The sequence below is a fragment of the Podarcis melisellensis genome, assembly GCF_964234715.1.
Source record: "Podarcis melisellensis genome assembly, chromosome: 12".
NCBI classification, from domain to species: Eukaryota; Metazoa; Chordata; class Lepidosauria; order Squamata; family Lacertidae; genus Podarcis; species Podarcis melisellensis.
In genome coordinates this window covers 18,054,815-18,073,987 of record NC_138544.1, presented here as the reverse complement: position 1 = coordinate 18,073,987, position 19,173 = coordinate 18,054,815, and the positions used below count along the sequence as shown (strand labels likewise).

General features: G+C 45.6%; 1 protein-coding gene across 10 annotated transcripts in view; it reads left to right on the top strand.

The window, feature by feature from the left end:
- RBMS3 (RNA binding motif single stranded interacting protein 3) overlaps positions 1 to 19,173 on the top strand; it is a gene marked incomplete at its 3' end in the record, with an annotated part of 736,788 nt that overhangs the window by 361,581 nt on the left and 356,034 nt on the right. The gene's annotated exons all lie outside the window — the stretch shown is intronic.

Sequence of the window (19,173 nt, the reverse complement as noted above, 5' to 3'; positions counted from 1 at the left end):
GTGTTCTTTATGCAAGACCTTCCTAATGTTTGATAAGAGATTCCTCTATTAACTGAAAGTATGTGATCTCTTGGGGCCTGTCCCTTGGGTAGCACAAGGTGTGCTGTGGATGAATATGTCCTTGTCGCAGTCTTATACCTTTGGTCCTCCCAGCCACCTGTCTAGCAGCAGAGTGAACACTCATCTGCACATTGTTGTTTAGATACATGTAAGGCATTGCAGACAGAGTGTTTCTATTTTCTTAAATGCCAAACCCCCCACCACAGAAACATAATGGCTTTATCATATCTCAGAATACTTCGAGCCTATGCAAAGGTAAAGGGTAAAGGGACCCCTGACCATTAGGTCCAGTCGTGGCCAACTCTGGGGTTGCGGCGCTCATCTCGCTTTATTGGCCGAGGGAGCCGGTATACAGCTTCCGGGTCATGTGGCCAGCATGACTAAGCCACGTCTGGTGAACCAGAGCAGCGCAAGGAAACACTGTTTACCTTCCTGCCAGAGTGGTACCTATTTATCTACTTGCACTTTGACGTGCTTTCGAACTGCTAGGTTGTCAGGAAACCTTCTATGCAAACCTTCCCTTTAATAAAAGAAAGACCAGGATGGATTTGGCAATCCTAGTGACAGCATTGGCCAGAGACATTTTGGCACCTGAGGTGCACCCCAAAATGGGGCACTCCCCCTTCCTGCCAGGGAAGAAGAGTTGAGTGAAGATCAGAATCAGGAAGGGTCAACCTTGGGATCTGCTCCCCCCGTGGACCCTGCTGTCTGAGGCGCGCTAAGTTCAGCAAACGTCTTTACAAACCGTGCACCTCCAAAATCATATAGTCACTAGGCAAGGTGAGGCCAGATAACTAATCAATATGATTTTGGAGGTGCACGGTTTGTAAATAATAATAATAATAATAATAATAATAATAATAATAATAATAATTTATTATTTATACCCCTCCATCTGGCTGGGCTTCCCCAGCCACTCTGGGCAGCTTCCAGAAAAATATTAAAATACTGTAATACATCAAACATTAAAAGCTTCCCTAAACAGGGCTGCCTTCAGATGTCTTCTAAATGTCAGGTAGTTGTTGTTCTCTTTGACATCTGCTGGGAGGGCGTTCCACAGGGCGGGTGCCACTACCGAGAAGGCCCTCTGCCTGGTTCCCTGTAACTTAGCTTCTCACAGTGAGAGAACCGCCAGAAGGCCCTCGGTGCTGGACCTCAGTGTCCGGGTAGAACGATGGGGGTGGAGACGCTCCTTCAGATATACTGGACCGAGGTCGTAAAGACGTTTGCTGAAGTTAGCATACTGATCTGCAAGCGGAAATAAGGATTTAAGGCAGCCTACCTGGAACAGGCCCAGCGCCGCTTCCCTGGCTTGAAAGTATGCCTGCGTGTGTGCCTTGCCGCGCGCACTGAAATCCCTAGAGGGAAATTATAGCAATAACAGCAATTCTGTACCTTTGCTACAAATCCACAGAGGCACCAAAGGAAAGGAGCCACTCACTTGCTTCTACTTTTTCTGCCAGGTCGCGAGGGTAAGATGATGCTTTCGTTATTTCCACAAAGGAAGCATGGAAACAAAGCTTTATTCAATGAGCTTCGAGAAGGTAGATAAAAATAGTGCAACAAAAGAAACTGCAGTGGGTGATTGGTAGAATTAGTAGGCAAGGGGTGGGAAGCGAAATGTTGGGTTTTTTTTCTTCCTGTGTGTAATCAAAGGAGATAAATACAACGTTCCTCTTCCCCATATGTTAGATCAGCAAGGACTGCACGTTATCAACAGAATATCATTTGGAGGTGTATCTTATATGTGACAGCTCCTTTTTTAATTTCCTCCTGGTGACATGTAAGAAGCCTGAATACAATACTGTGAGCAGAGCAGCTAGTCAGACGTTCGTGCCAGCGGTGTTCAGATGCATGAGATAATTGTAGCATTGTCCACAGCAGATGCCCTGCTCTTCTGTCCATTGTGCAGATAGTTTTCTAGCTCATCTATTTCGATGGTGCTAATATTTCACGTCCATCAGAAACTGGACTTTTTGCATGGGTATTTACATAATTTGAAAAGCAATGGAAGTCTTAAATTAACTTTTACATCAGTTTTCGGGGTAACGTTAGAATAACCATAAATATTCAATGTCTTTATAAAGGTGTAGTAACCATAAATATTCAGTGTCTTGAAATAGGTAGTCATAAAAACATTATTATTATTTTTTTAGTGGCATAAGCTTTTGTGGGCTAAAGTCGACTTCATGTGATGAATGTAGACTCTGGTCCGTGACAGCTTATTCCATAATACATTACATACGTACATTCTTTATTTCAGTCCAAAGACCCACAAAAACATTTTCAAAAGCAAAATAAAATGGAAATACAGGGAAAAGATTCCAAGGTGGTCACTCTGTTTTATCCAGAGCATGTAGGTTTCTACAGTGGTGCCCCGCAAGACGAATGCCTCGCAAGACGAAAAACCCGCAAGACGAAAGGGTTTTTCGGGTTTTGCGACGCTTCGCTAGACGATTTTCCCTATGGGCTTGCATCGCAAGACGAAAGCCCATAGGGAAATCTCGGGGACCTTTTTTTAAATGCTGGCGGTGGGGAGCAAAGCCTTTTCCCCCCCTCCGGACTTCAGAAGAGGTCCAGGAAGGCCGGCGGGGGCGAAAGGCTTTGCTCCCCACCGCCAGCATTTTAAAAGCGGTCCGGGATAGCAGGGAAGCGCTTCCCGCTATCCCGGACGGCTTTTGAAGGCAGGCAGGGGGGGCAAAGACTTTTGCCCCCCCCGCCCGCCTTGGGAAGAGGTCCTGGACCTCTTCCCAAGGCGGGCGGGGGGCAAAAGTCTTTGCCCCCCCTGCCTGCCTAACCGGGGGCTTTTAAATCGCCCCGGGACTGTCCGGGGCGATTTAAAAGCCCCCGGACGGCTTTTGAAGCCTCCCCCCGCCGCCCGGCATCGGGGCATCGTCCCGATGCCGGGCGGCGGGGCAGGAACGCCTCCCCCCGCCGCCTGGCATCGGAACCATGTCCCGATGCCGGGCGCCGGGGCGAGAAAGCCTCCCCCCGCCGCCTGGCTTCGGGGCATCGTCCCGATGCAGGGCGGCCGGGCAGGAACGCCTCCCCCCGCCGCCCGGCTTCGGGGCATCGTCCCGATGCCGGGCGACGGGGCGAGAAAGCCTCCCCCCGCCGCCTGGCATCGGAACCATGTCCCGATGCCGGGCGACGGGGCGGGAAAGCCTCCCCCCGCCGCCCGTCTTCGGGGCATCGTCCCGATGCAGGGCGGCCGGGCAGGAACGCCTCCCCCCGCCGCCCGGCTTCGGGGCATCGTCCCGATGCCGGGCGGCCGGGCAGGAACGCCTCCCCCCGCCGCCCGGCTTCGGGGCATCGTCCCGATGCCGGGCGGTGGGGCAGGAACGCCTCCCCCCGCCGCCCGGCATCGGAACCATGTCCCGATGCCGGGCGACGGGGCGGGAAAGCCTCCCCCCGCCGCCCGGCATCGGAACGATGTCCCGAAGCCGGGCGGCCGGGTGGGAAAGCCTCCCCCCGCCGCCCGGCTTAGGGGCATCGTCCCGATGCCGGGCGGTGGGGCAGGAACGCCTCCCCCCGCCGCCCGGCATCGGAACCATGTCCCGATGCCGGACGACGGGGCGGGAAAGCCTCCCCCCGCCGCCTGGCATCGGAACCATGTCCCGATGCCGGGCGACGGGGCGGGAACGCCTCCCCCAGCCGCCCGGCATCGGAACGATGTCCCGAAGCCGGGCGGCCGGGCGGGAAAGCCTCCCCCCGCCGCCCGGCTTCGGGGCATCGTCCCGATGCCGGGAAGTGGGGCAGGAACGCCTCCCCCAGCCGCCCGGCTTCGGGGCATCGTCCCGATGCCGGGCGGTGGGGCAGGAACGCCTCCCCCCGCCGCCCGGCATCGGGGCATCGTCCCGATGCCGGGCGGTGGGGCAGGAACGCCTCCCCCAGCCGCCCGGCATCGGAACGATGTCCCGAAGCCGGGCGGCCGGGCGGGAAAGCCTCCCCCCGCCGCCCGGCTTCGGGGCATCGTCCCGATGCTGGGCGGTGGGGCAGGAACGCCTCCCCCAGCCGCCTGGCTTCGGGGCATCGTCCCGATGCCGGGCGGTGGGGCAGGAACGCCTCCCCCAGCCGCCCGGCTTCGGGGCATCGTCCCAATGCCGGGCGGTGGGGCAGGAATGCCTCCCCCAGCCGCCCGGCTTCGGGGCATCGTTCCGATGCCGGGCGGTGGGGCAGGAACGCCTCCCCCCACCGCCCGGCATCGGAACGATGTCCCGAAGCCGGGCGGCCGGGCGAGAAAGCCTCCCCCCGCCGCCCGGCATCGGAACGATGTCCTGAAGCCGAGCGGCGGGGCGAGAAAGCCTTTGTCCCCCCTGCCTGCCTTCCCAGGGGCTTTTAAATCGCCCCGGACAGCGGAGAAGTCCTCCGCTGTCCCGGGCGATTTTAAAATGCCGCCCGCCAGAAGAGGTCGGGGGAATGCGTTTTCCATAGGAACGCATTAATTGATTTTCAATGCATTCCTATGGAAAACCGTGCATCGCAAGACGAAAAACTCGCAAGACGAAGAGACTTGTGGAACGAATTAATTTCGTCTTGCGAGGCACCACTGTATTTCTTATTACTTCCGAGAAGATCTTAGCCACAGCCCGGGTCCTTATGCTGTGGTTGCCTCCATCGTTCTGAGAATATTGGGTTTGATTTTTTTTGGTTGAGCCTTGAGAAATAGACACCACAGTCCAAGGTGGTTGGCACTGCCAGCTGAATGCAAGCTTCCCTGCACATTCCCTAAACTCTATGAGCATTTGTGCATGCAAATTGAATATTGTCCACAAAGGTCCTCACCAGATGCAGCTGCCATGTATATAAAATTGGGAAGAATTGCAGAGAAAGTCTAATTTTTTAAACTGCTATTAATAGCAATAAGGTATGTAGAATTATGAGACAAAGAATGCAAAGTTCGGAGACAATGTTGCTTCCTAATTGTTAACTATTGTCAGGGAACTGCCATCGGAGCCAAGAGGAGAGGTAGGGCTCCCCAATGATGCCGGAGAGGGAACTAGCAAGGAGAGAGGGAGAGCTTCCGCTGGGGAAGGAAATCAAGGGGACACCAGGAAGAAAGGGGAGGCTCAAAGCACTTCGGAGGGAAGGCTCCGAGACTCTTCCAGTGAGATCAGCGGGGAGAGCACAGGACCTCCGCTTGGCACGCCTACTCTGCGCAGAAAGCTTCCGCGCAGAGAAGCTAGGAGGAGACTTGGAGTCAAGGAATTCTTATGTTGGATAAAGTTTAGGAAACGCCCACTGACGGATTCTGCCAGTGACTGAGACAGCCGAGTTTTAAGGGCTGTCAAGCCAGGGAAAGGTTTAGCCATACAACCAGCGTGGAGCGGTTTGTGGCTTACGCACAAGCAACCCCAACTCCCATTACAACTATTATTAAAAGAAATGCAGTCTTCATATAAACATACAGTGGTACCTTGGTTTTAGAACAGTTTAGTTTATGAACAACTTGGAAATAGAACGCTGCAAACCCGGAATTAGGTGTTCCTGCTTGTGAACTTTGCCTTGGAAGCAGAACATATTCGGCTTCCTGTTGAGTGTGTTCTATTTGTAAATGAAGTCCCCTGCTGCTCATCAGAGGCTTCCTGTTGAGTCTCTCGGCTGCTGAGCCCCGAGCACCAACGCAACACAGAGGTGATATTTGGAGGTTTTGTTTTTGCTCTTTTTTGTGTTTTTGTTTGTGTGGCTTTTTTCATTTTTTTGACTGTGACTTGTTCTTTGTTTTATGGGACTGACTTGTGACTGTGGCTTGTTACTTCGTTTTTGACTGTGTGGAACCCAGTTCAGCTACTGGTTGTGTGACTGCAGAAATGGATAAAAGCCCCCCCCCCATCCAAACAATGACTATCATCAGTGCACATAAGAAAAAAATAAATTTAATTTTTATCATCTACAATACTGACTTATTTATTTTATAGTACAGTACATTGATTATTGCTTTCATTTTATGGATCAATGGTCTTGTGAGATTCATGTTAAATTGCTGTTTTAGGGGTTGTTTTTAAAAGTCTGGAACGGATTAATCCATTTTGCATTACTTTCTGTGGGAAAGCATGCCTTGGTTTTGGAACGCTTTGATTTTGGAACAGATTTCCGGAATGGATTAAGTTTGGGAACCAAGGTACCACTGTCTTCTTGTATTGTGTTAGTCCCGATTGGGGAAAAAATCTGTAAAAGTACGAGTCAGGGGGGTAGGAATCTGGAATTATTTCTCCTAGAGTTCTGATTAGTATGATTTCTGATTTGTAAAAAATAATTATGTGAAATGCATGGAGTTCTATCTCCTGTGTGAGCATATGGATGGACGACTCAGCCCATGTCTGGACCATGTCCAATGCACCTGTATATATTCATAAATCCATTCTGTCCTGTTCTATATTATCATTTTTTGTTTTTTAAAAAGATAAATATTATAAAATATATAAAATCAATATTTTATCTTAGCTACATGCATTGAAAGCACATGGCTTTCCCCCAAATAATTATGGGAAATGGAATTTCCTTCTCACAGAGCTACAATTCCAGCACCCTTAACAAACTACAGTTCCCAGGATTATTTGGAGGGAAGCTATGTGCTTTAAATGTATGCTGTGTATGCAACCTCTCAGTGTATGCTGTTGTAGATAACTGTATCAGAAAATTTAGAGAAGTGCAAAATCTGAAGGGTAATTCTGCGTTATAGTCTGGGAAGAGAAAATTAGGTCAATTCCTTTAGGAATGAAAACGGAATGACATTTCCCTCCATTCCTAATTTGCACACATGAACATGTATTCACACACACACCTAGAACCTAAACATGGATGCAGTCTTTCCCCCCTGATTTACTTTAAAAAGGTAAAGGGACCCCTGACCAATAGGTCCAGTCGTGACCGACTCTGGGGTTGTGGCGCTCATCTCACTTTATTGGCCGAGGGAGTCAGCATACAGCTTCCGGGTCATGTGGCCAGCATGACTAAGCTGCTTCTGGCGAACCAGAGCAGCGCACGGAAACGCCATTCACCTTCCTACCGGAGCGGTACCTATTTATCTACTTGCACTTTGACGTGCTTTCAGACTGCTAGGTTGGCAGGAGCAGGGACCGAGCAACGGGAGCTCACCCTGTCGCAGGGATTCGAACTGCCGACCTTCTGATCGGCAAGTCCTAGACTCTGTGGTTTAACCCACAGCACCTCCTTTGGGGGAATCATTTACTCCAGGAAGCAACCAGATAGTGATGGAAACCCTACATCCTGTGATATTTGCATTCAAACCAAGAAAAACATTTCTTGAGCAGACTACTGCTGAACTGTTGCTAGTAAAATGATAGCTATTAATTTCCTCCATGAATCACTGCACCGAGGACAGTTTTGAAACGAATGCTAAGAAGATGACTTTTTTTTGTACTTTAATGCAAATTACCAGTACTAAATGCTTGCTAATAGACGTTAACAGCAAAGGATGTTGTTGTGTATTTATTTATTTTAATGGGGGGGGGGGACTGGTTTTGTTTCAAGAAGACTAAAGAGGTTATATGATGGCTTGTTATAAAGAAGCCTGGAAGGTAAATGTGTCAAAAGCACCACATTAAACAAATATCCAAATGACAATAAAGCCTTTAATTTTCCTCGCTACCGTCTCATTTCCCCCATTTTTAATAAAAATCCTTTGCCACTCTTTGAGTTAATTATTGGTTTATGGTAAATGTGTTGCTCTCAAAATACAAGCCAACCATTTAATGCTCTCTTTTTCTTTCTGCTATTGTGTTACTATAATACCAGATTATTGTGGCAGTATATGTGATAAGTGCGGCCTAATCCACAGGAATGGTCTACCCCATAATAAAGCTGTTAGGCTTTAAGGTACTGCAAGACATGATTATGAATATAAGGATCAGTTTTCCCATCGCTCTCTTTTTTTTGTATTAGATTTTGTGATCTTGTCTTGACTGATGAAAGGTAAGGGACATGGGTGCTAAAATTTGAAGGATACTCCACGAGGTTGCCTGGTCTAGTGCAGAACTGAGCTTGCTCTCATTCATAAATTGTTGATATTGACAAATTGTTGATACTGGAGCCATCTCTAGCAGATTTCCATTGGTTATTCATAAAAACAGCCTGCTGAATCAGCCCAGTGGCCCATCTAGTCCAGCACCCAAGGTCCCAGGCAAAGGACCTTTCAGAAATCCTTTGTGTTAAAAACAAATAAAAACCTGCCATTTGAACTGGTTTCTGAAGCAGCCAAACAAAGGAAGTTTTAGTCTCCTTAGGGAGAGGTAGAAAACTTATGTCAATTTTTTTTAGACTTTTCCAAACTTCTTTTGCTTTTCCCAGTGCTTCTCAAATATTTCGTATGTTTCCCTAACAAACCTTGAAAATTGCCTTATATTTTGCTTTAGACAAAAGTTACTACCACCTTTAGTCCCAGATTTTATCAACTTTGGCCATTATATGATATTATTTCCCAGACTGGACCAGCTAATGCTGGTGAGATTTGAATGACTATATCTAATGAGCAACTGCATTCATGTTGACACCAGGTCTGTCAGGTGGTCTCTCCTGAGAAATTTGGCTATTCTTTTTGTTTCCCTTGAAATATCTTCATTGTTTCACCTGAGGTAAAAGGTAAAGGGACCCATGACCATTAGGTCCAGTCGTGGCCGACTCGGGTTGTGGCGCTCATCTCGCTTTATTGGCCAAGGGAGCCGGCGTACAGCTTCCGGGTCATGTGGCTAGCATGACTAAGCCGCTTCTGGCGAACCAGAGCAGCGCACGGAAACGCCGTTTACCTTCCCGCCAGAGCGGTACCTATTTATCTACTTGCACTTTGACGTGCTTTCAAACTGCTAGGTTGGCAGGAGCAGGGACCGAGCAACGGGAGCTCAACCCGTCACGGGGATTCAAACTGCCGACCTTCTGATCGACAAGTCCTAGGCTCTGTGGTTTAACCCACAGCTCCACCTGCATCCCGTTTCACCTGAGGAGGGACCTCTAAATTAACTTCAGCACGTCTTTCTGTGTCACCTCTAATTTTCCTTGTTCTTCAGCAATGGAAAAAAGTACCAGCACCTCAGCTGTAGGGGGTTGAGTTTACTACAGTCTGAACATTAGGAATGGTTCTGAATGATTAGCCTTTCCCAAAAAGATTGTCTCACTCCTGTGCTTATCTAGCACTGCTTTGGACTACTTTGTCTTGAGTTTATTATTTTTATTTTTATTTTGTCCTTGTTTGATCTACTTCCTTGTATTTCATCCATGTCTTAGCTTCACAGAAAATTCCAGTTTCTCTACTTAGTTTTATCTCTCTGTTCATCTTTTCCAAAACTGACCAAGTTCTCTACATACCTTGTTTCTGGCTATGACTCCAGGATGAACCCTTAGCATTCAGTTCTGCCAAAATGCATTTCACTGCCAAGACACTTCTGCAATCATTAGTATCTCTTGCCTTAATTACTGTAATCTTGTACTGTCTGTCCTTCCTACTTTTAAAGGTCGTAAATCTTTCTAAACTAAAGTAACACGGGGTTGTGAAATTTTTCTCTTAGCGTAGCTGAAAATATCTGCCACTTGATGGACAAGCAAACTTGCTTCCTAACCCCTGTTTCCCATTCAGTTCACCCTCAAAGCTTCTTTTTAAAAAACTTATAAAAGTGATAGGATTTTATACTACTGTTTTCTCCAGACTGTCAGTTATTATTTATAAACCTCTTATTAAAGAACCCACAAATTATTCCTCTTCACTGGCTAGCCCAGTCAAAACAGTGTGAAGAAAAAAATGCAGTTTTGAAATGAAAAATAAATGGGGTTTTTTTATAGGAATCGGAGCTCACATAAAACACAGGATGTGTTTTTAAGAAATGAAGATAGTTCTCTCGGTGCTGCCCCTCTATCTTGGTCTCTCTGCTTAGGAGGCAAAAAGAGCTTCAATCACACTCAGAAGTGGGGTTTAAATGATCAAATTTATTGTCAGGTTGCAGGGAGAGGGGCGTGACAAAAACATTCATGGGAATCAATTCAGGAATCAATTCATATGATCATGAACTGGAAATCAATTGCAATCGAGGTCTAATTAATTTTAAGTCAAATTTCAATCAGGTTGATTAATTGAATGCACCTTAAAAATCACAAATTACCCCAATTGTTCATCCAGTTAATTGTGAACTCTTTCAAGTTTTCATGCAAATGAAATGAACGTACACGCCATAGAAAATAGTGAAAGTTAGGAACTAGTTAAGGCAGCATGGAACCAGTGGTGAAATTGAATCACGGCTGGAATTCAACCTGGACTCTGCCTCCACAAAGAAAAGGCAGGTGCTTCACACTTTAATAAGTGAAAAGGTAAAGGGAACCCTGACCATTAGGTCCAGTCTTGACAGACTCTGGCGTTGCGGCGCTCATCTCGCTTTATTGGCCGAGGGAGCTGGCATACAGCTTCCGGGTCATGTGGCCAGCATGACTAAGCTGCTTCTGGCGAACCAGAGCAGCGCACGGAAATGCTGTTTACCTTCCTGCCAACCATTTATCTACTTGCACTTTGACATGCTTTCGAAACTGCTAGGTTGGCAGGAGCAGGGACCAAGCAACGGGAGCTCACCCCGTCGAGGGGATTCGAACCGCCGACCTTCTGATCAGCAAGTCCTGGGCTCTGTAGTTTAACCCACAGCGCCACCCGCGTCCCCCTTAATAAGTAGATGTAGGCAAAAGAAGTGGTTCTGGCCGCCAGACAGAGGGATAAGAAAAGGGCAAGAAGTATTTAAAAAGTGAATAGAAGTCTTGCGACAGACAATGCCAAGAGCATCTCCAGTTTCAAGCCAGATGGGAGGAACTTGAAAACTGCTTCCGGGAGCACCAAAATCAAAAGTTTCCAAGAAGCAACAAGTTACTGCTTCAAGCTGGTTGTCAGTACAAATTCCACCTGGGCCCAGGTCGCCAGCAGTGGAGATGGGTAAAGCATGAATGAAGTCATGTCTACAATAAGGGAATTTATGCCTGGTAACTCACCTAACAGTTCAATTGGAGGTGGGGATTTCCAAGAAAAGTTTGACAGATACCTACAGCTTGCTTCCTATGCGTGACAAGATTTAGACCTAGGAAATTGAAAAGGCACATAAAGCAGTGGCTTAAAGCTTTTTAGCCTTATAAACATAAATCTGGTCTGTTGATCAAATGACAGAAATCCACTAATATTTTTCAGTTTTTCTTTTTTTGAGAATGGCCATCCTGTCACGTTCCCGGGTTCTTTATTTGCATTTAAAGACATCCGAATAGTAGCATAATAATATTTGGTGTGAACTAAACAGGAAATTTAATTCATGACATGATTTGGAAAGTGGTCCAGTTTGGCTTGGATGGTTTTGCTGGCTGCTCATTTTGCTTTTTGGTCTGAATCAGAATTTCGCCTCAGGAAAAGCAAAGTTCTGTTTCTCCCCATTCACTGGATATAAATAAGTCTACAAATCCATTTCCTTTGGACTGAATTGGATGAAATTTGCAGACATTGTAGTCTCTCACCCACTGCCTTTGAGCTGCCAAAACATTTTAAATTTCAGACAAATAGGTGCAGGGATTTTTGTGCTGGGCACCTTTTAAATTTTGCTTTGCTTATTTTTAACAGAACCTACTATAAGCTACTTATAATTTTCCCCCCAAACTGGATTGAATTTGACAGTATGCTAGTCCATTCTGAGGGGATAAATACAGTTTCAAAAAGACTGGTGGGTGCACAGAATTTCTTGCAAGGACGGCACTGAAGAGTTTAGGAGTGGCTAAAAAATGATTCACATATCCCCCTCCTATGCCCTATTTGGCGGGCAATTCATATGAAAATAAGCTGTGCTATAGAAGTGCCCCTGGACAGCGGACAAGTTCCTTCCTTCTACATCCTTCTGAGAAGCACTCTGATCGGAAGTAAGTGCATTCTTCAAAAATAAAATAAAATCCCTGATTAGAAACTAGAATTGTCATAAAGAAAACCACAACCCCTCCTCTCTCCCTTGCTCCTTGCTCCTGGCTTTATATGAAGAGTTTGGGAAAATATGATGATTCTAGGAGTACTGCTGTGGCTCCAAGTCTTGGGTTGAGGATCCTCAGAGGATACCCATATTGCCTTAGATGAGTCCCCCAGTCACTCGAATCAGCCTGAACTAGTTCATCATCAAACCTTTATTGGCATCACTTACAAACATTCAGAATAAATAGGCCAGTGCGACCTTGTCACCATTTCAACAGTACAGTCATTTGCCAAAGGGAAGAAGAGGCAGGCAATCTTATTTCATCTCTGTGGGTCTCCAGTAAGGGCAGGATCCTGTAGCGTACTTCAGCGACAAGAATCAAATAGAGGAACTTAGCTACTGTCTTGGTGAGCTCCTGGTCTCCCCCGTAATAAGAAGCGTATAACCTCTGTCTCTGGTTTCCGTGTTGGAATACATTTTTTGCTTTTGTTTTTGTTCTTTAGTCGTGTCCGACTCTTCGTGACCCCATGAACCAGAACACGCCAGGCACTCCTGTCTTCCACTGCCTCCCACAGTTTGGTCAAATTCATGCTGGTAGCTTCGACCACACTGTCCAACCATCTCGTCCTCTGTCGTCCCTTTCTCCTTGGGCCCTCAATCTTTCCCAACATCAGGGTCTTTTCCAGGGAGTCTTCTCTTCTCATGAGGTGGCCAAAGTACTGGAGCCTCAGCTTCAGGATTTATCCTTCCAGTGAGCACTTAGGATAGGTTGGATAGGATAGGAATGGATAGGTTTGATCTTCTTGCAGTCCATGGGACTCTCAAGAGTCTCCTCCAGCACCATAATTCAAAAGCATCAATTCTTCGGCGATCAGCCTTCTTTATGGAATACATAGATGGTCTAAAAATTGTTGGCGGAGATCATCATACACTTTATATTTAAGAGCCATGTGAGCTACAGTTTCCACCAGGTGGGCATCACATGGGCAGATCCTGTCTCCTTCTGCCATACCCACAAACCTACCCCAAAGGAGGTTAGAAGGATTAGAATTGAACCTAGCCAGTGAAAAAGCCCTTCTTTCTTGTGGGTTAAATAAAAATTGTAAATAATTAAGGTTAAATTCCTGCACCCAAGAGAGTCGAAACTAAAGAGGGGAACATGTTTTTTCCGCAGCTGAGATTAATTCCTGGCAATCTATGTCCCACAGCCTAGTTTTTAACATGGCCTTTGCGATTGGGAAAGCCAAAGCACCCAGGCAGTGGCGTAGCGTGGGTTGTCAGCACCTAGGGCAAGGCAAGTAATTTGCGCCCCCTAACCCGTGGATTTGCGCCCCCTAACCCTAACCCCCAGATGTTGCGCCCGGTGCGGCCAGCTCCCCCTGCACCCCCACGCTACGCCACTGCACCCAGGAGATCCTCTGAAAGCCCGAGTTGCTGTATCTTTGTGCAAAACAGTTGTAGCCCTGGGGAAGGGAAGGAGTCTAAGACAACTTTGCTAAGTAAAGTATCTGCTGAAAAACAAATGTTTAGTGAGCATGAAAGAAAACTCGTACCTGAACTAGTTCAATCTACGCTCGCTCACGTGTGTTTCTTCTGTAAATAGCAGCTTTGGAGAAGCCTGGGCAGCCTCACACATTTTCTCACCATGCTGAGGTCCAAACGAAAAGCAGTCACCTAAATTTCAGAGGAAGTGTCCATTCACAACAATGGCACATTCCCTTGAAATGCAAACAGCAGCTTCAGAGAAGGGGCTTTTGTCAAGACCCTGGCAGGGTTTGTGTGAGAGACTTAAACTTCCTGACCCACCAAGGTCCTGACGATTCTCAGGCTTCCCTAGCACTATTTACATACCATAAATATGCATGTTAATTGCATTCACACAAATAATGCCTTATTGTTTCAAGATGCTTCATAAAAAACAATTAATTAAAAGTAATAGTAGTAGTATTAGTATTAACCTACTCACCCTTATATGTTGCATTTCTGTGCCATTGCTGGTTTGCATTTGGGTAATATAATCCACTAAGAATCTTAGCCCTAGTACCTTCATTTTTCTTACGTTGCTTACTAGAGTTTGGTGAGGTATAAAATTTGATTAGAGAATTAGCTGCGTAAGCATAAAAGTGTGTTTGCAAATGTTCCCTTTGGCATAATCTTTTGCCCATTTTCACTCAGTGATATATCATTGTGAGTGCAATTATCCATTAGGGATCTTGTGCTTCTGTTTCTGTTTCGTTGCTTTGTTGTTTTGTAGGGTCAATTTGAGCGTTGTGCCTAGGGAGGTGGAATGTTTTTGCTTTTAATTTCATTGAACATTGGGGCTTCCTCAGATATTACCACTTATTGCAAAGGCATAATGACCATCACCGAGTGTGCAATTGAACAAGGAAAAATAGCATGTGAGCCAAATGTTCCTAAATATGAGCTGCAGAAAATCTAATGGTTTCTGAAGAAGACTTAACAACCAGAGACTTGATGGTATTTGTCAATGGCAAGACTTAGTAGTATTTCTGCCTTACACATGAACTTGCTTTGTACATCATGGTAAGCCATATAGAGGAGGTCCTTCGCTAAAAACAGGTCTTGTTTTGCTCCTTCCTGGTCTTTTTAACCATAGGACAAAGATTGGCTAGAGATCATGTTTAGAGATGAAAGACCTTTACAGTGGTACCTTGGGTTACAGATGCTTCAGGTTACAGACTCCACTAACCCAGAAATAGTACCTTGGGTTAAGAACTTTGCTTCAGGATGAGAACAGAAATCATGTGGCGGCAGCGGGAGGCCCCATTAGTTAAAGTGGTACCTCAGGTTAAGAACAGTTTCAGGTTAAGAACGGACCTCCAGAACAAATTAAGTTCTTAACCTGAGGTACCACTGTACAGTGATCCCCGGTTTGGATGATACACTAAGCTAACCTTTGGTTTAGCTTCTGTGTCGCCCATTCAAGAAGACTGCCTGTTCCTTGTAATCAGATGAAGAGGCCCTTCCTTGTGTTCCTTCTATGGTGTGAGCATAGCTGGTAGGCAGGGCCTTCTTAGTGGTATCACCAGTATTGTGGAACCGTTTACCCAGTGATCTCGAGATGGTCTCTTCTCTGGCTGCCATCTGTTGACTTGTGAAGACTTTTTCATACTGGCAGGTTTTTAACCTGGGAGGCTAGGGATTTTTACTTGTCCACTTAGTGGATGAAGTTGTCATTTGCTGTGCCTGCCTATTTTATGATTTGCTGTTAATGCTGTTATATTGTCATACGGTGAATCTGGGCTCCTCCAGATGACCTGTGTATTGATCATTCATCCTGATTTGCTTGCACATAGCTGGTGTGGAGGTTAGGCAATGTATTGTCTTTTTCGAGCATTTATCCTGGTTTGTTTGTTCATTCATCCCCCACTTTTCAGTGCATATCCTTGCCACTTTTCTAACCACAAAAAAATCATTGAGCGGCAGAGTTCTTTAATCCATTTTATTGTGCCAACCTAAATGGAACCAATCTTTAAATCAGAGCTTTCCAAACCATGTGTCGTGACACATTATGGTGTCGGTTGCAGTGTGTAGGTGTGTCGCGCAAACACACTCCATGCTCCTCCCAGGGGTTAGTTAAACCTCTGGTTTGCTAGTAAAACTGAATTACTGTGTCGCGAAATGATGCATGTCTAAAAAGTGTGTTACCAACATGAAAAGTTTGGAAAGCTCTTCTTTAAATATTTTAAGCCACCTTCAATAGCATTAATAGGTGGAGTATGTCTTAAAATAATATGCATTATAATAAAAAAGTAAAATAAATGTTGCAGTTCTGGAAGCATCACTGCTCCTATATTTGTTCCTTTGGCCTCTGGGAATAATAATCTCAAATCATTTTGGTAATCTGAGCTGTATTTCACTGTAAGAATGAGGTCCAAATACTTCTTTTCCTGAAGGTAGGAAGGTTTCCTGGGACCAGAGATGAAGGCATAAGAACTCTAGTTCCTACAGGAAAGTAGCCAATCTGGTCCATGAGGCTAATGCCTCTTTGAGACTTTTTTTTTTGGGTTGCTATATTAATGTCATCCTTCAATGCAAGGGAGTAGCAAAAGTTCACATTTCAAATCCTGCTGATGATCGTGCTGCCGGTCACTGAACTCTATTGGACATATTAGAATATGGGGCTGTTTATCCTCAAGCAAATCATCTCATTTAGTGTCAGGCTGCAACCCTTTATGAAACAGTTTTCTCTATCTTTAGCAAAGTTCAATGAAACTAATTATTTATACAGTGTAAATAAAAAAGATATTGTCCAGCTGGGCAATGTGCTTTTACTGCTTATCTGTCAAGACCAGCAGCCCTGGCAAGTAAAAGGCTGAAATGTTTCCTTTGAGCAGTGCCTCTTTCTCAGTTGCAAACCAGAGTACTTCTTATCAATTCATTTGTCAATTGGTGAATTTCCGTGATTCTGCTATGAATTACATTTACCTAGATCTTACATATCCTTCCTGCTAGTGGCAACTCTCTCTGAAAGATAGCTGTGGAAAGCAAACAGTTGGCCTTTGGCATGCACCGGATTGCGTGAAAAGCACATACTTTCAGATAGAATTTTCCTAGGGGAAAATAACACTTTACAGGGGGAAAATGAGTGGCTTTTTTTTCTATTCTTCTATTCTCATCTCAAATGGTTGCTTTATAACAATATCTGGATGGAGCAAGATGTTTGTAAAGGCTGAACACTAGTCAACATTGTGTTCCTGTAAACTGCTAAGAGGAAGGTCAGCTGCTAAGAGGAAGGTTAAAGAGGAGTTACGAACCCTACTCACAGTCCGTACCAGAATATAATCCCTTTCTATTCACTATAAAGACAATACTTCTGTTTTTGAATGCCCAGCAGGGCAACTCTGGGAGAGCTAAATGATCCCACTAAGTGGATTTATAAGGATGTTCTTCACAGAGAGAATTACAGCGTGATCTTCTCAGATTCCTTCATACAATAAATACAGATGTGGTTATGCAAGCAATGGATGGTGTTCATTCTTACACTGTGCAATTTTTTTTAGTTTATTATGATAAGAATCAACATTCACTTCAAGGATATTGTGCGCAGGGCCAATGGCGTAGCATGGGTTGTCAGCACCTGGGGCAAGACAAGTAATTTGCGCCCCCTAACCCGTGGATTTGCGCCCCCTAACCCTAACCCTCAGATGTTGCGCCCGGTGCGGCCGGCCCCCCCTGCACCCCCCACGCTATGCCACTGCGCAGGGCTATCTCACAGATAGACAAAGGTTAATATGTGCAAATGGCCAGTTGACCAAGGTTAGTTGTGGAGGCACTTGGAATATGCAGAGCTCCTCCAAAGCTGCTAAACTGATATCTGTCAAGGAAACAGAAGGTCAGGGTGAGAAAGCAAAAATCTTAAACGAGGACTGAGATTTTCATCTAGAGGTAACAGGTGAGGGGGGAGAGAGCTGTCATCTGTTGTAAGGAAAGTATTTAAGTTATAAATCAGTAGAAGGGGAAAATGTTTGGGATCAAAGGTTTCTTACATAAAATGTGGACCGATATAACAGCGGTAAAACACTGCCGCTTTAGCCTCCTATCAGATGAAATGTTTTGCTTTATTTTCCCCCAACAAAACTGGCTCTCTTTCAGCATTGACGGATCATTAGCTATTGGATAAGGAAGCTGAAGCATTTCATTACTTCTGCTCATTGGCCAGTTTATTTACTGCAGAGTGCTCAAATGGAATGACTTGCTCTGTCTGTAGCCAGGTGAAATGAATCTAACAGTATGCTTTCCCTCATCTTTAAATAACGGGGAAGAGGGGGCACACATTTCAATCCCCTGCCCCAAAGCTGGGTGGACTGAAATAATGAGTCACTCAGAACACTTCATTTTTAGTTAACTTTTGGAATGGTGAAGCCCAACAATTCTATAATTAGTCAGTCAGTCAGTCAGTCAGTCTCTCTCCCCCCCCCCCTCTCTCTTTTAACCCAATGATTTTTCAATTCTTTTAGAATAGGTATGCTGGACTATAGTTCTCATGTGTACAGTATTCCCACTTACCCCCCGTGAATGATTCAGCGTTTATAATGATACAGAGAACCCCCGTGGTTTGTGGAAACACTGGATTAGCCTGTGTTGCATGTGTCCTTCTTGAATATCTTTAAAAGTTCTAGTTCTGTGATCACTGCACCTCCTAGAGAGATTATCAGGGTGCCATGCACCATCCCATGTGCTTGCCATGCCACAGCCACTTATGGAAGGGTAATCAGAAGAGTATTCAGGAAGCACTGGCAGCATAGCAGTGCATGTTTATGGTACCATGATGAACTTGGCAAGTATCATAAGCTGCACCACTGGAGAATTGGGCAAAGCTATTTTATGAGATAGAGAGATGTGCATTTTAATTATTTATCCTCTCTCTCTATATATATACATATGCATATGCATATGCATACTACTTGTGTTTTTAAAAAAGTGGTTTACATTCTAGGGATGAGACTCAGAGCAACTGTCCTTTGCGCAGACCTAAAGGCATAAATCTATGTTCTTATCATTTGTTTAGAAAGCACTAAGGTGGGATTTTAGGGACGCGAGTGGTGCTGTGGGTTAAACCACAGAGCCTAGGGCTTGCTGATCAGAAGGTCGGCAGTTCAAATCCCCGTGACGGGGTGAGCTTCCGTTGCTCGGTTCCTGCTCCTGCCAACCTAGCAGTTTGAAAGCACACCAAAGTGCAAGTAAATAAATAGGTACCGCTCTAGCAGGAAGGTAAACAGCGTTTCCGTGAGCTGCTCTGGTTTGCCAGAAGTAGCTTAGCCATGCTGGCCACATGACCCAGAAGCTGTACGCCAGCTCCCTCGGCCAGTAAAGTGAGATGAGCGCCGCAACCCCAGAGTCGTCCGCAACTGGACCTAATGATCAGGGATCCCTTTACCTTTACCTTTAAGGTGGGATTTTAGTAGCTGTGTTGATGCACATTTTCAGCCAGATATATATTCAGGAATGGGGTACCACTATGGTCACAGGAATTGTTTCTGACTGTCTGTGATTAATTACCCACATGTAATTACTCTTGTAAGCATTTGTTCATGGATCTAGGGAATGCTCAGAGGGATAAAAGGAGTATTGTGTGAATTAGCCATTAGATGGAAATTGGCCATTTTTATTTCCTCTTTTGCAAGACACTGATATTTTGATAAGTCCCCTTGTTTCCCCAGTG